The 13,734-nt window shown below is 37.1% G+C and overlaps 1 long non-coding RNA gene across 3 annotated transcripts in view; it reads left to right on the forward strand.

Annotated features, from left to right (window-relative positions):
- Positions 1–13,734, forward strand: part of LOC107310327 — a 94,476-nt gene that overhangs the window by 47,650 nt on the left and 33,092 nt on the right. For all 3 annotated transcript variants that reach the window (XR_001553558.2, XR_004306264.1, XR_001553559.2), the window contains exon 3: positions 6,247–6,331. This is a non-coding gene — a long non-coding RNA (uncharacterized LOC107310327). The remainder of the gene's footprint in view (positions 1–6,246; positions 6,332–13,734) is intronic.

Below are 13,734 nucleotides of genomic sequence, written 5' to 3' on the forward strand. Positions count from 1 at the left end.
AACTGGCAATGATTCCCATTGGCTCACATAAGTCAGTTCACTATCAGAGTCAGTGAGTGTCTGTAGTTCAGCATGGAAAGGGAAATGTTGCTGCTTGGAATGTTTGATAAATAAGAGGTGAAACAAAGTCACCTCAGCTCATCAACAATGTCATAAACCAGAGAGCCCTGTCCTACAGCTTCTGAAACTGTGGTACTTCACTTTCTGCAGGTGCATTTTTTGCACATTTCCAGGTGCATAAGGAATGCAAAACAGGGATTTACTTTTTTGTTTTCTTTGCCTGAGGATCAGTAAATTTGAATTGTAGCCACCACAGGGATATGCACAGAATGTGCTTTAGAGGCAGCTATTATAGGTACTGAGTAGGTTCTACGGGGGCAAGTCTGAGTACTACATCAGGCAGTAGCATGATTCTACCTTGCTTCTTTGTGATGCCTTAGTTACGTACCACATTCCATGAGTTTCACACCAAAATATCATGTATTATTGTCATGTCATTTAATTAGCATCTAGGCATTACACACACGCATGCATCTATGTACTATTCACAGTTTACATTGGATATTTGGAGAATTAAAGATGATATAAAGTAGTAATTTTGGTTTAGTGGATGCACTTGGATCTAACAGATCTGTTGAGACACTGCTCTTCATTAGATGAAATACTAGGAAGGCTAAACTGAGTCACAGGAGGAAATGGGAGGGCAGCTGATGAGCAAGTTATGGCAGAAGAGCATTTAGCCAAAATGTGCAGGCAGGAGAGGAGTGAATAATGGGTGCAGAAGAAAAGGCTCTGTTTGCCTGCCAGAAAGGAAATCACATTAATGCTCTATCAATTGCAGTCTGAGCTTTAGAAACATTGATTGGAACCTGTCCAGCAATTCTGAAAAACATTTCTGTTGTGCCCAGTGCTGAATATCAGTGACTGCAGTTTTGATCGTCCAAGTTTAGATAAAACAAAATTTCAAGAATATGTGCTTCGTGGTATCTGTGAAATCCCACAGGACTGCAGTTGACCATGCCTGAAATATCTTTGAGTCTCGGGAAAGACATTAAGCCACCTTAAGTGGGAGTCTGAAGGTCCTTCTTAACTTCCATAAGCTTGTTTGTGTTTGCAAGGCATGATTCCCCTCCCCAATATTCCTCCACTACTTCTATGGAGATGATGGAGAAGATGCGGGTCCTGAATAAATAAGACAAATTATTGAGGATTGCTGCTGAGCAAAAAAATGGGATGGCAAATCACAGCTGGTGATTTGTTTAGAAAAGGGTTTTTGCTCAAAGACATAAAATCTACATTGTTGCAAACTGATTCAGATGCATATCTATCTAAGCTGCGTCAAAATCTGGGACTAAATTGTTTTTTGTACCAATACCCTATTTTGACTCTTGTACCTGTTTATAAATATGCAGCAAATAGAAGAAAGTAGACATCAGACATCAGGAAGACAGTTGTAAATTTGTATTCTGCTCTTGCAAGAACCAATGTTGTCACAAAAGTTGTTAAAATTTTCTGAAAGTTTCTCTGTCAATACAAATCGTTTATAAGAGCAACTGATTCTTATAGATCCATGAATAGATCAGTCTCTGTTCTACTCTGATTTGAAGATGTGTTGGATTGCTAGGGAGGTCAGAAAGAAAATAATCTATTGAAATTAATACTGCGTAAAACACTTTTAAAAGAGTAAAGTGTGGTTTCCCATCCTACTTCCATATACACGTAATTAAACAACAAAGCTATGACAATTTGATTAATTTCATATACATCATAAACTAGATTTTCTGCCACCTTGTTTTAATAGAAGCACTTATCTCAACTCTGGACAACCCACCAATCTGGAACTTGCTGTTGGCTGCGATCCCCTCAGGCCTCTGATGTAGGCATCACTGCCTGACTACTCTCTGAGGAACTGTCAACACGGATCTTGTGTTTTGGCAGTTGAGGCTTTGCTTTCTCTTCATAGATTGTTGAGAAAAAGTCCTTTTGCTTCAGTATACTGGTGCAAACAAGCAGGAGAGCCTGGCCTTTACGGTATTTTTGTAAGTCATGTTGCAAGCTTTACCTGTTTGTATACCTGGGTTGAGCATCTATAGTAGAGTTTGACTTCACTGAAAGAGGAAACAGATGTTTGAGTGTCATGAACAGTTCACCCACCACTCAGTATCTAGAGGTTCATATAGAAGACAGTGGTTTGAGTTAAAGTCTGTAGCCAGGCATCAGAGACAAAGTAAACTACACTGTGAAAGCTGAAGAAACTAATTTTAGAGATGCTCTGTACAGAACAAATTAAGGATTTTAGTGTCTAGTTGCATTAAAGAGATTTGCACTGAGGTGAAGGCAGGTAGAAACTGTCAGCAGTGGGAGACAAAATTACTATTTTGACATTACTATTTTACATCCCTTTCCCTTCTTCATGACTTTTTCTATCTGGTACTTTGTTATTGTTATTCATCAGAGTCACCAGCTATGACTCAGACATCTAGCCAAAACACATTAAAGAATGTACTGTCACAGATATGAGGGTTTTGTTCCTTTACAGCAGAAGCTGTTCATTTCCCAAGTTTCTCAGTAATTTTAAAATCTCAGAAACTGGATCCACCTCTCTCCAACCCATGCTCTGCCTGGGTTAGTCATATTTATTTTCTGCTTGAGGAGAAGATCCTTTTCCTAAAGGGATTCCTTCTTGACAAGATCATAGAAACATAAAATTGTTTGGGCTGGAAGGGACCTTTAAGACCATCTAGTTCTAATCCTCTGCTATAGACAAGGACGCCTCCCTTCAGACCAGGTTGCTCACATCCACATCCAGCCTGGCCTTGGGGCGGGGGGGGGGAGGGCATCTACAACCTCACTGGGCAGTCTGTCTCACCACTCTCATAGTAAATAATTTCTTCTTGATATCTAGTCAAAATCTACTCTCTTCCAGTCTAAAACCATTTCCCCTTGTTCTGTTGCTACATGCCCTTATAAAATGTCCTTCCCCTGCTTTCCTGTAAGCCCCTGTCAAGATAGATAAGGCTTGAAAACCAGAAGACCTTGCATCTATCATCTTCCTTTCAAAGTAAGTGGTAGAAAAAGGCATTTGTTTCCAGAGCAGATGACTTGCTTCTTTCTGCTAGTCAGTGTTGCTCATGACATATTTGCTAGTCATATCCAGCAAACATGATTATGTTTTGTACAAGTATGGAAGAACCAAACTTGTAAGGCTGCCATGAGGGCACAGTACTATTGGATCTAGTTTAGAAAGTCTGACTGATTTTAGATGCAAGCATACATGATTGTCACTCATTAAAAGCACAAGGGCAGGAAATAATGAAAGCGTAGTCACAACGGAGCCGGAGCTTGACTTTTAATCATCCTCAGTCTCTAGATCTTGGTGTCTTTTTTACTGTTATGAAAGGCAAACCAAAATTCCAAGAAACAAATAAGGATTTGATTGTTTTTTTGGGTTTTTCTAGTGAACATTATGATTCAATGTGTGCCTTTATAACCATTTCTAATCTCTCCACCGATCTGTTTGAGATCTGATCACAAGTACTAAATGTCAGCTGTCTCAAAAACACTTCCTCTCTCTCAGATTAAAAAGAAATCTCCAATGGATAATAGCCTGGATGAACAATAAAGGAATTATTGGCCTCTGTAGGGGAAAATCCCATTGTATTGCAATCAGAAAATGAAAATGCATTGCCAGTATTTGGCCTGGAATGTAGAAAAACTAGAGAGCACTTCACTGGAACACAAAAAGGTAATGAAAAGCTCAGATAAATGAAAGGGGAAAAAAAAAAAAAAAAAAAAAAAAAAAAAAAAAAAAAAAAAAAGAAAGAAAAAAGAAAAAAAAAAAAAAGGAAATCACGTTATTTCCTTCCATATATTTCTATATCTTTGTGAAACTCAGTAATATATCAAATTAGAGGGCACTAAACTGAAGATCAATAAGAGGAGTGCTGTAAGCCATGTGTGAGCATGGCTGTGCTTGGTGCTTGTGTGCATGCATGAAGAGGCAGAGAGACATAAAAGCTGCATTATTTTCTGCCACATAAATAAATGAACTAAGAGTCTGTGGGTGGAATAATTGACCAGAAGATCTTATGAAACTGTACTATTTTCTGATGTATTTTTCCTCATTTCTGACATTATTATAAGTTTTCTAACAACATAATTGTATAAAATTTTATGGTATAATGGCAGCTTTTTTTTTTTTCCTATGAAATACAGAAATGCAAGATATCTTCTGAGGCACTCATTAATAAACTCTAATGCTCCTCATTAGTTTACAGTGTAAGTCTGGTCAACTCAACACATCAGAGTGAGTGAAGGGAAGAACAAAAGGCTTACTGTAATTCACATTGCTAATCTATCTCATCACAGTTATAAACTATGTTACTGCTTATTTGACATCTAGCCACACTGGAAGAAAAAAATTAACAGCCAAATGTTTTACTTACATTTAATTTTTCTAACAAAAGATGAAATGAAACACTTGATTGGCCAGAAAACACTACTCATGACTGAACCATTCATTCCTTAAGAATTTGGGCAGAGATCTTCAAAGAACTCATGTATCATTTTGTTTGTGCTTTATGTTGCAACATCCACCCCTTAAAAATTATTTAGTTGTTTTTCTACCACTAAAGCGTTTCCTGCTTGTGCAAATTATTTCAATATTAACAGAAAGAAACTTTGCTCTAGAAAAGAGTTCTTAGTCACTGTTAGTTAACATCTGTCTTAAAGATTTGTATTCTTTTTCAATCAATAAAAGCATAGAATATTTTAAGCATTTTTACTGACTTAAATAAAAAGCCACTAATACATAACATATATTAAAAGTATGCTGTCTGATGCCAAAAAAGGATACAAAAATTGAAAATTAATGTTTACTGTTCTATAATGAATCCCTTCTTCCTCAAGTGTTTTCGGATGTTTATTTCACTTGAAAAGGTGGAGATTTTCATTCTGCATTGGAACAAAACCATGTTTTGCAATATTCTACTCTGGGAAAAGAGTTTTAACTCATCCAACTCCAAGGAGAGAATTCAGAGCAGACTGTGAGCTATGAGACAGCATGTGCGCCTCCCTCAGCTTGGCATTGCCAGCCATAGAAAAGCAGTTCTGGGGGTATCAAGAATGCACAAATGATGAGTTAGGGTAGTATGGTTAGGTTGTGGTTGGACTCAATGATGTTTAAGAACTTTTCCAAACTGTAAAGTTCTGTGATTCTATGATTCTATGGCAGTGGGTATCTTAGCACTTTTGAAGATATATCTTTCCTAGGACTTAGTAGAACTAAGTTCTACCCTACCCTATCTCTAATTGGGTCAGATGTTTTCCTGTTTTCCTGGTATTGTTTTTTGGTTATTTTTTTCTTGTCTCACACTGAAAATTGGGTATTCATTACCTATGTCTGTGCCTGAGGATTGAAATGCTGGATGGATTCATCTGGCAGACAGTCCATTGATTCAGCTAAAAATCTGCTGTTGAAACCTAAGGCCAAATAACCTTGCTAACCTACTCAGTAATTTAAAATATGTTTCATAAAAACTGCTGTTCACAGAACAGCTACAGCCACTCACAGCTTGCATTCACAAAGAGTTTTCCAATGAATTTGGTTAGCTTGAGAGACTCATTTCATCTTGCCCTGTGTCAGCTGAGTGCAACGGAAAACAGAGTAACCTAACCCACTGCTCCTTATGTTTCCAACCATGGAATAAGGGAGAGCAGCTAGCATACTTCCATTTGTTAGCAATGAAAGGAAGTAAGCGGTGGTAATTTGGATCACATCTGCACATCCATCTTTTTATAGCAGATAATGGATTGGGCTGGTGCCAGCTTGTTTGCTAGTGGAGCCCTTTGCACTCATGCTGCCAGTTTTTTTATGCCTACAGCTGAGTGCTTAGGACTGAGAATTATTCAGAGGCAGCTTGAGGTTGCACTGGTAATAAATCCTACAACTATGACAGTCTGCAGGACCGCAGTCCTGGAAAATTTTTTGTGGCCAAATGGCTATCCATCATCAGCCACATAGCAAGAGCATCTGGATAGTGCCATTGTCACCCTTCTCAACTGTATGCGTATGCACGCATTGAGTGATAAGAATCCACATTTTCTCCCTCATGATCTCCTATTATTAGCTAAAGATTCAGTCCTGGAGAACATCAGGCATGTTTGGTTTAAAGGACAGGCTGAGAACTGCCTAAATCACAACCTAAATGTCCATGCTTAAGATCATTTTCTTCCTTCTTTCTATAGCCACTGTCCAGTATTGGGGAGTCATGCCACTCAACTACCTACACCTATACACCTTACTTGTTGCAAGGATATCCTCCTGATTCAGGTAGGAAATATATATTCTATTACTTTCCATTCTGTGATCTGCAAACAGATTGGAAATATTTTAACTAAAACTATCAGATGCATAGACACAAGAAATTTTTGTAGGTAATACAGTCGTAAATCATGTGATACCACTTCTGCTCTGCAAATCAGTATATATTCCATGAGATTGCTGTTTGGTTAGTGAGTAGCTAGACTGCTTTTTGTTTTGTTTTGTTTTGTTTTGTTTTGTTTTGTTTAGTTTTGTTTTCATTGGAACCCACATAAATAAATTGTGAATAATGAATAACAAGATTTTGGAAGCCATGCTGGATTGAACTAAAAGTTTTATTGAATTAGCACATCTTATGTAGAAATTGTTTATAATTTGATTCCCCTTCATTAGAAAGCTTGTGTTCATTTGTTTGTTTTCTGGGCATGGAATAAATGCACAACTAAGAATATAGTAGGTTTTAGCCAAAAAATTTGCTTGCATGACCTGGATACTGTAAGTCTATCTTAACTCATATCAGTACAATAGTTCACAATCTAAACAGTCTTTGTATGATGAAAGGATGTCCTTAAATATAATTTATTTGTAAATGCAAACCTAAAACTCTTTAAAATCAAACATTATGGACAGTTCTCAATCAAAGTTGTCTGTGCAATAAAAATGCAGTGAAGAAACTAGAACTGCTGAATCAAAGACGTGGAATAGTTTGGGTTGGAAAGGATCTTAGAGATCATCTAGTCCAACTTTCTGCTGGGGGGCAGGGACACCTCTCAGTAGACCAAGCTGCCTGAAGTTCCATCCTGCCTGACTGCAAACAGAAAATGAAGTTCTAACAAGCAGTTCTTGAAGAGACTTCTGACTTGTCTGTTGTGTGATCTCACTACAGAAATGCTGGATAAGGTGATGAATAATACAGTGAAATCCACGCAACATAACACCATGTGAACTTAAAAACTCAGATCCAATCCAGTGTAGCTGATTTTTTATAATATCTAGTCCTGCTGCTCACAATATGTGTGTGTAGACATTTCCATGTGATGAGCTTGGTTATGACTGCAGTACTTTTAGTTACGGTGTTGTCTCAGGAGAAATCAGTTCTAGCTGTAACTTGTTCTTACAACTGTTTCCACCACCTTCTTTTCCTGAGGTCCTCTCAACCATCATTAAGTGTGTCTCATGACTCCCCTCTTGTACTTCTGCCAGTTCTTCCTGGGGATAGATGACTGCAACACTTTCAACCTTAATAAATAAAGCTTAGGTCTGTTTGTCTGTGTATATTTTAAATGATCCTTTTGACTGTAGAGGGAAGGAAATGCTAAGTAATTTGGTGAACAGACCAGAGCAGAGTTTCTAGAGTCCCAAAAAGTGGAGGTTGTGATGCTCAGATATGACACTGAGCAAGTCCCTTCCCTCCAATTTCCACTTATGCAAATAGTGTACACACAAATGGTGTGTACAGTACCTACACCTGGAAGACCCCTGACTTGTCTTATTTCTACTAGAATATAAAGTTTAGGCAGTTTACAACATATGAATGCTTCAAATGAAACCCAGAAATTCAAATGTAAATATTATCAAGAAATAAATGTATAGAGATAATGTGACATGTGCCAGGTCTTCAAGATCTCCTTTCATGCTTGTCCATGAATATTTGAATTTACAAATTAATAAGAGTGGAAGTAAAAATGCCAACAGGTCATAGTAGAAAGACACAACTCAGAGAAATACCAAAAGTGTAAGATAAGACAGATCACAAAGTACCTGAAGTGGACAGTGTAAAGCAGGCACTTACCATTGGTATCCAGTAGAATTTCCATAGAGCATCAATGCAAAACAAATAAATACAAAACTTGACCTGGGAAATTTTCTAAACGCTGGCACGTACTTACCTACACTTTTAAGCAACCTTCAGGAATTTGATCACACAGCTGAAATCTATAGAATATCATTGTTTACATAATGACATCTTCAGTAGTGTATATTTTCGGCACCAATGAAGAGGTTCTCCTTTTAATACAGTAAAGTTATTTCTGAGTGCAATGTCTTTGATGTTATGCAACGTAGGATTGTACTTCATGCCACTTGCAATGCAGGACTGCATTTCAACACACTTGTAATGTTCTGTTTACAACTATCTGTAAGGTCCTCTCACAACTAAGGATCAGAAGGGAATGATGAGTTTCAGACATTAGTAGCTGTCTTTATGTGTGTGAATACTTCTCTATGCCAGGGGAATGTATGAATCTGTATTCACAAATTTATCAAAGGTTTTCAACCACCAAGTGCAGAAAACAAGAATGTCTCTTGGCATTCTTCTTGTTGTTCTTTTTTTAGTCTTCTGTTCTTCAAAACGTTGATTGCTCATGTACATCTCCAGTGTATTATTTTCTCCAAGATACAGGAAAAATATTTAAGCCAATAAATATATTTCTATATATCCAGATTTTCTGTTGAGATATTCTTTGCTTATTTGTATTCTGTGAAAGCCTTGTTTCTAATTACTGGTGGATTAGTGTGCATTTCAGCTTGAGGTGGAAGAGCTGGATAGAGAGAACAGCTGTTGATGCTTCCATAATAATTTAGAAAGCTAGTGCTTTGTAGCTGGAAAATAAAAGAGACAGATTGCATACCTTTACCGTTCTGAGTCTGAATTTACATGGAACAAGTTTTATTCCATTACATAAAGAACCTTACTGAATGAATGGTCCCACTGATCAATAAAAGTAACTACAGAGCACAATACTGTCAATAGGTACCTGGCAGAACCTTTTTTTTGTCTCAAATTGCCACCTGTCTCTATTGAGTAAGTTTTTCTCCTGTAAGAAAAGCTACTCTCAACTTTAAGAACTTCAGTTGATAGAAGTAGGCATTCTTTTGTAAACGAGTTGGCAGAAGTTACCGTTGTTTGTCAGTATGTTAATTGATAGCACTGGCCTCACTCAGTAACTTGGTCATGCAAGGCCAGTAACTTAAGTAACATTACATTAAAATTTATGTGTTACTGTGTAACTCACTGGAACTGCTAAAAGTTGCAATAACATGGACGTGAAATATTCGCTATTACACTTTATGGCATTTATTTAAAAATTATCACTTGTGTGGCATTACCCTGTGCCCAATCTCTGCAGTCTATCATATCTTGTTATTAGATTCCCTTTGAAAACTTTTCTGGGTGACAAGCTCTCTGTTCTGTGTGAAAATGAGATGGCCTCTCTAACCTGAGTCCCTTTGGCTTTGTGGATGGGATGGGCCAGCACTTTGGGCAGAGGCAGCACTCGGTGCCTGCACAATAGTGTCTATAATGACTGTACTATAATTCTCCCATGAGCTCACCTGAAGAGCAAAGGCTCCACCTGGAAGAGGTGACCAGAGGCAGCCCATAATAGTGAGTGGAGCAGCTCCCTCCTCACAGCTGTGTGCTACATTCTTTTCCATTTTATTTTCAATACTCGGTACAGCAGCAAGATCTTGATGTCTGAAGAACAAGATTAACAAGGCACAAATGTGTTTTGCATGTTGTGTTTATATTCTCTGTTAAATATGACTGCATTTTCCGCCTACTGAAACAGCTTCTTTGATAAGCAAACCACTGGTCTTGCAGTGGTTACATTCATAGAAGCACAGAAATTAAAAATGGAGAGGGTGCATTAAGGAATCCTATTTGTCAGCAGTGATAAAGAATTGTTCTTCAATATGAGATTTATTTCTTTCTTTCCCCTCCTCCTTTTTTGGGAAGGAATCTCTTGTGCTATTGTGAGGTTTCAAAGAGTTCTTGCACAAGCATTCCACAATGTAACATTTCTTACTGTTCATGACAAGTGACCTCCATTTTTGTGAAGAATTTCATGCCATTGATTAATGTTGGGCTGCCCAGAGCGCAATTTATTAATTTTTCCTTTCCCCCTCTCTAAACATTCCTGAATTTCTGTAGTGTGAAAGAAAGAAATGAAAACGTGTGAGAATGTAAATAAAATATCTTTAAAATGTGCTGTACCTAACTGTATTCACTTTATGACAAGATTCTTTTCAGACTCGTAAGTGCTTTATCTGTTTGTTGTCAGGGTTTATCTGGACTAAAATACATATTAATTATAGCAATGTAAAATCTAATACTCCTGAAATAAGAGGAAACAGAATAAACAATTTTTGATAGAATTACGAGATGTCTGTGCAAGTGCTGCTAACCTAAACTGATTGACTTTGAAATTATGTTCCTGTAAGAATGTTATTTCTATCAAAACTAATTTACCATTATATGGATTAACAACTTTTAAGAACATTCTGCAAATGGGCAGCATGAAGTAACAGAAAATCCCACAACAGCATGTATTTGAAGGCTACGGTGCCTTAGAACATCTTCCTCCTGATGAAATACCATGACCTTTCCATATACCTATTCCACGTCAAGCTGTCAGTGTTAAATTGTCATTGGTGTCACTGGTAAATTGAAAGTAGCCCTTAAGAGCAAGAGGTTACATTGCCTTGTCGTTTTAAAGCTTACTTTTGTTCTCTACAAAAGAATTTCTTACGACAAGGCAAGAACCTTTGCTCTGTATCGTAGACTAATAGAATCACGGAATGGCTTGGGTTGGAAGAGACCTCAAGGATAATCAAGCACCATTCTCCCCACTGTAGGCAGATCCACCAACTTCCACATTTAATACTAGACTCTGTATTTACAAAACACTGTCCAAAAATAAATAGAATGTATTAATAATAAAACCTTCAGAATTTTTCTGTGACTGAATTCAACACCTGATCATTCTTTTATCTGGACTTCTATACTGAGCCAGCCTGAACTCTGATACTATTCAAGCTTAGCACTTAAATGGCAGTGGTCGTAGAAATTATGTTAACTGCCATTGCTATTGATTTAGTTAATTTTCCTCTCAAGGTAAAATGAAAATAGTTTATTACGGCTTATGACAGCCATGTACAAATAGTAATTTACTTCATGTCTTTTTCTTCTTTTGCTGGAAGCTTTCTAACAATATCCTTTAATGAGGCAAAAAGCCTTCTAACCAGTTTCACAGGGAAACTCAATTCCAATTCATTCGTAAACAAACTGATTCACGCTTGGCTACAGTGTTTTGCCACCAGCATTTTCCTTTTCTGTGAGCTCCAGCCTCATAAAAATTATTTCTGCTCTGAATAGGTGAGGGGTATCATGCTGAAACCCTACATTCTGTTGGGTGTCTGAAACACTATTACCTAGTCAGCATTCTGTTTCAATTTGGAGTCTGTTTCTTAGTTCATACCTTTTGTTCTCTTCTCCTTATTTGTCTCAGTGACAGATGCATCTGGCAGAGCTTTTCTACATCTTTCTACAATTTGTTCTCACTTTTACCTCCTGATTTCAAATAAATTCAGAAAGAACTCTGAAAATACATTACTTTTTTTTTTTTCCCAGGAATTGTAGTCTGTTATTCTACACATTGCTAGTGTGTTCTCTTTCTACTGTATACACATTCATCTCTTTTGCCTGCAGAATAATACATAAATACCATACTGTACTTGCTTTCCCTTGATTCGTGCTCCTGATTCTTAGAAGCTTCCTTCTTCCTTGACAGCAGCTAAAAGGATTTAAATGCTAAAGGATTCTGTCTGCATAGTTTTTCTTTTTTTTTTTCAGTAAGAAGAAAACCCTGGTACATACTTCATCTAGTTCTTGAGCTGCATCTGCTTTTGTATGACTTCTAACTAGCTTTTCAATAGGTAAATACAAGCATTGTTAGGTGAGATCTTGTGCAAAGTTTTGTCTCCCTTGAGACAAGTGGAATATAATCTAGTCTGTTCATAAAAGTAAATTTACATGGAAGTCTTTCAACATTACAAAGATAAATAATAAATAAATCAGAAATAAATATTAAGTAATGAGTACTTTGCATAGGAATAGAAAAGCTGTGATGTAGAACCCTATAATTTTAAGTCTAAGCTACTAAGAAAATTTCACTTTTCTTTGTCTGTCTAAATATTGCCTATGTGAAAGAGTAAGCTATATTTAAAAAATACCTGCATGGTTGACATTTTCTTCCTTTGGCAACTTTGTTTAATGAAAATCTTTAAGAAAGAAACTGAAAAGAGAAGAGCACCTTCCATAAAATGTAAGATGTACTTTGTAGAGCTCTTCTGGCATTTTTTAAACCTAGTAATGGATACTCTAAATTTGTTCCTTGTGAAGCTTCAATTTTCCTAGCGATCAGAGGTAAGCATTCATGATTAAAATTATCCTGCAGTGTACCTCTTGAGAAACTTGATTGCAAAGGTGTGAAAAACTGTACAACTGAATGAAAACTAAGTTTTAGGATGTAGATCTCTCTTTTCGAACTTCACAGAGAAAGTTTGATACTATGGAAACACTGATACTGAGGAAACACTAAAATAAAGCCTATGTGGACTTTTAACCTGTGTTGCCTGACACTTTAGTTACAGGTCAGTTCATCATAGGATAAACATCATAGAATGGTTTCACTCTGTCCACATCTTTTTTGTGCTGGGGGCCCTATATCTTGATGCAGTATTCCAGCGGGGGCCTCATGAAGTAGAAAGGGATAATCATCTTCTTCACTCCGCTGGCCACACCTCTTTTGATGCAGTGCAGGATACACTGCCGGTTTGCATTAAGCTTTTTGTCCACCAGAATCCCCAAGTTCTTCTACACAGTTCACAAAGAGATGTCAATAATTAGAATTTTAGAAACTGATTACCTGTGGCTTGAATGTCCTTGGTCTTCCCCTTGTATCTTATATATGAGGTATTTGCAGATATAATTATATCATGGTCTGTGGGGAAAAAAAAAAAAAAAAAAAAAATTGAAAGTTGATTTGGTCCACTGGTGGAACTAGTCATCAAGAAGTAACATTCAGCATTAGCTAATGAGGAAACTACAGCCATTTGTTCAGGTTGTTTTTGTTACTCATTTATCTCACCTTGAAGTTAAATTACTGCAAGACCAAAAAGATGAGTAGACTGAGAAGTTTGACTCTCTTCAGAAGCTGAAGTTGAGCAAGATCTGGCAGATTGCTAATTATCCTTAAAGCAGCTCTAAAAGCTGTTTAGCCACAGTATGTGTCATAATTGAGGATTAATTTTTCATGCTATTGCACTTGGCAGCAGTGTTGCGGTGTTCACTGTAGATAACATTTCTTCAGAAACTGAGATGTTGGAGATGAATATTAAGCAAAGCATTTGCTAACACTACCTGGTATTGGTATCAAGAGCAAGGTAAAATAAGAGAGAGAAGAGCATATCCAATAGCAGGAAAATATCTGATGTCTGATGGAGACATTAGCTGTGACATGATAGGGGATGAGTGGGAGAAATTATCTGCCAAGGAACACTGTTATGGAACCGTGACTTCAACAAGGTTTTACAAGGAGTTTTCCTCCAAGAGGATGTGTGCCTCCGGTGTC

This window comes from Coturnix japonica, chromosome 2, assembly GCF_001577835.2.
Source record: "Coturnix japonica isolate 7356 chromosome 2, Coturnix japonica 2.1, whole genome shotgun sequence".
Lineage (NCBI taxonomy): Eukaryota > Metazoa > Chordata > Aves > Galliformes > Phasianidae > Coturnix > Coturnix japonica.